The sequence below is a fragment of the Condylura cristata genome, unplaced genomic scaffold (genome assembly GCF_000260355.1).
Source record: "Condylura cristata isolate star-nosed mole 26May11 unplaced genomic scaffold, ConCri1.0 scaffold00040, whole genome shotgun sequence".
In the NCBI taxonomy this organism is placed as follows: domain Eukaryota; kingdom Metazoa; phylum Chordata; class Mammalia; order Eulipotyphla; family Talpidae; genus Condylura; species Condylura cristata.
The window spans coordinates 2,031,950-2,035,173 of NW_004567141.1; the positions used below are offsets into that span (position 1 = coordinate 2,031,950).

The 3,224-nt window shown below is 38.8% G+C and overlaps 1 protein-coding gene across 1 annotated transcript in view; it reads right to left on the reverse strand.

The window, feature by feature from the left end:
- The window catches only part of LOC101629261 (filaggrin-like), a 10,584-nt gene extending 10,131 nt beyond the window's left edge, over positions 1–453 (reverse strand). Inside the window, exon 1 of the mRNA XM_012733228.1 lies at positions 434–453. The gene's annotated coding sequence lies outside the window, so the exon portion shown is untranslated. The remainder of the gene's footprint in view (positions 1–433) is intronic.
- Between the last annotated feature and the right edge of the window lie 2,771 nt (positions 454–3,224).

The following is a 3,224-nucleotide window of genomic DNA, read 5'->3' on the forward strand; positions in this document are numbered from 1 at the left end:
CCATCCCATCCCATCCCATCCCATCCCATCCCATCCCATCCCATCCCATCCCATCCCATCCCATCTCCATCTCAGTGGTTGAAACTCTTATTTGTATATTGTTAACTGAACTTCTCCCTGTCAAGTGTAAACTCATGGAAGTAGGGAGCTTAGATTGTTCACTGCCACAAAAACAGTCAAGAACAGACTTAACAAATAGAAGGTAGATGGAAAATCCAGTGATACAAAGATTTGGGTGAGTAGCATCAAGAAAAGTAAAACTACACTCTATCTTTCTTTTATATTGAAATAAACTTTTGCAGCAGTGCTGTTATTGAAAAATCAAGATTCCCCAGATAGCTAAGCTTATTTGCCTTAGTGGTAAACATACATCCAGATTTCCATCTAGCTTCCCACCAAGTAGAGCAAATTAGATGTATTCCTTCTTACTTACTTCTCACCAGAAGAACAAGTAGAATGTAGCCTGAAGGAGCTTGCTGGGTACTGAAGTGTGGGATAATGGCCTTTTTATAGCAGGTCCTTCAGGGAGGAGCCTGATGCTCTGATTCATTCTAACCAAACCCTAGTCCACCCACATCTCCACCTCTATTTCTCTAGCAACATGTTTACTTCTCAGCTTCCTTACGCACTCATCTATACTTGTTTTACCAAGTTCCAATTTAGATTTCCATAAACCCCATAAATGGGATATTTTATGGAATGCTCACCTTTGCAGTCATAGGTTCTTTGTGTGCAGAGTCCTCATTGTCTCCTTTTTTTAGTAAAATCTCCCCCCTTTGACTTGGTAGGTACTTGAAAAGTATCTGTTGATTAATATGTTTCCTTATTATCCCTTAGAGGTATAAAATATACATTTGTGAGACATTTAAATTCAATTAATGATAGGAAATATTACAAGCACCTACTTCAGTGTCTCTTATCTGTGAATTTCATCCTTGCATAGTAAACTTTCTATGGAGTAAATATTAATCTTTTTATTATTATGGATGGAGAGAGATAGGCAAATGTTACTTTGGTTTTTTCAAATGAGCATAAAGGGAGTGTATTCTTCAGTTAGAAGCAGGGATCATTTAGAGGTAGCTTGAGTTTATTAGGTAAGAATCCTTGCTCTGATTTTACCTTGTGTTCAAAGTTACTGCATTGGAGTAACATTGGCATGTTCTAGATAACATGGGGGTAAACTATGATTTTCTCATTTATTCTCAGAAATATATGAGAGACTCCTGTCCTTGCCTCTTCAATTATCAGCCTGTTATACTGAGTAGATTCCATCTTCACTGGGATGTCCCATAGTTACCTCCTCTATACTGTTGATACTGAAGCATCATTGTTTTCTATCCCAAAATGACTATCCTTCAGAAAATGCAGGCTAGTTAATGACATCTCCATCCGCGGAGTGTTTAGCTACAGTGTTCTTTGTTGTGTCTTCTCCTTTACCCCTTGTGCTCATGTCCCATCCTACTAATGCTACTTAAACTTATTTCCTCTATATGGAGGCCTCTTCTCTATCACTAGTGTTGCAATTTTAATTTTGGATCTCATCACCCCTCAATGGAGTATGTAAGAAGCAGCCTTTCTACTATTAGTTCACATCTTCATCTCCTCCTCATGTTCTTGCATCTGCTAACTCCTTCCTTATTTGATACAGAAGCCTCTTCATAAGGGAAGACCCTTACAATGGGCATGAAGCTCTGTCTTTCCAGCTGCCTCTCATACCACACATGCTTATAGGAAAGTCACTATAGACTGATGAATATAACCTGGATGAGCCATCAGTGATCCACCACTGTGCAACATGTCTATGTGCTGTTATCACCACCTGGAGAGTCCCTCAGCCTTTTCTTTACCCTTTAAGAGCTTCCAGAATCATCACTTCCTTCATTAACCTGACATCTCCAGGTAGATTTTGTTTCTTCTCACTTTCTGTATATCTCTCTCTTATAGCTCCGGTGATCTCTTATTTTAATTTCTATATGTATCTGCACTGCCCCTCTCCACATTTGTGCTATTACCCTAATACTGAAAAAATCAACTTTTATGTCATAAGACCCTAATATTACTGATAGTTCCTGGGACATGTTCAAATAATAGGTGCTGGGCCCTCCCTGTTGGCACTGCAAACAAGCTGCAGCAGCTTCAGTGCGAGTTTGATCCCCAGAGGTGACCTGCATGGCACACCAGACCTCTCCTGGCCTGCCGGCTACTCTCCTCAGCAGTGTACTTTGTCAGTTGACTGTTCTGCTCTCCACTCTGTCTCTGGTGAATCCTCTCTCTGCCCCTGCACCTCTGGCTTGTACCCCAGTTCTGTATGCATAAATAAATAAATTTTTAATAAATAAACAAATAGGTCCTGACCTGAGGTTAAATCATCTGAAATATTAAAAAACAAATAATAAGTGCTAGGGTTGTCTATCCTTGTTTAGACTTTGGAGAGAAATCTATCTCAGTTGTGAGAACTTTGTTTAAAGCCTAATTTCTTACCTTTATAGAGCATCAATTCCTCTTTACGTGGACCTTTAGTTAACATTCATCAAACACGGGGTTGCATTTTTCTTTATATCTCTTCAGTTTTATTGTCCTTGTGCCAGTAGTTGTTGTGCTTTTGTCTCTCACCATGTTGTAATAATATATACATGTAATATATATTGCATGTCCAGTCCAGTATGTGCCAAGTATGCACTGAGACTGTGCATGTGTTACTTACAATCCTATGAACAACCCCGTGAGGTCATTATTATCCTTGTTTTTGATATTATGAAATCAATAACAATTGGGTACCTAGTGTTACTCTCTGAGTAAGTTACAGAACTAGGATTCAATCCCAGGTCATTCTGACTATAACCCAACAATTTTTCACTATACTATGTTGCTCATGTGTGATTTTTTTGTTACTTTTAGTGTTTTAAATAGTGGATTCTCTTCATATGTCCTGAATCTGGGTGAACTAAATATGGATGTCATTGTTAGGGCAGCAGATAGACATGACCATGAAGTATGAGTGTTTGAGAAAGGAACACTCTAGAAAGGACAAGGATGGGGCATTCTGGGATCTGACATTTTATTGATCAGAGGACCTCACCTTGCAGATTGAGTCTAACAATCCAGCACTGTTTTCTTGACCATGTTCTGAACATTGTTTTTAATTGTTAACTTGGATGAAAATGTGAGAAGATGGCAGATAGTTGTCATACCCATAGTTCAAATCTCAGACAGTGAATTTTACT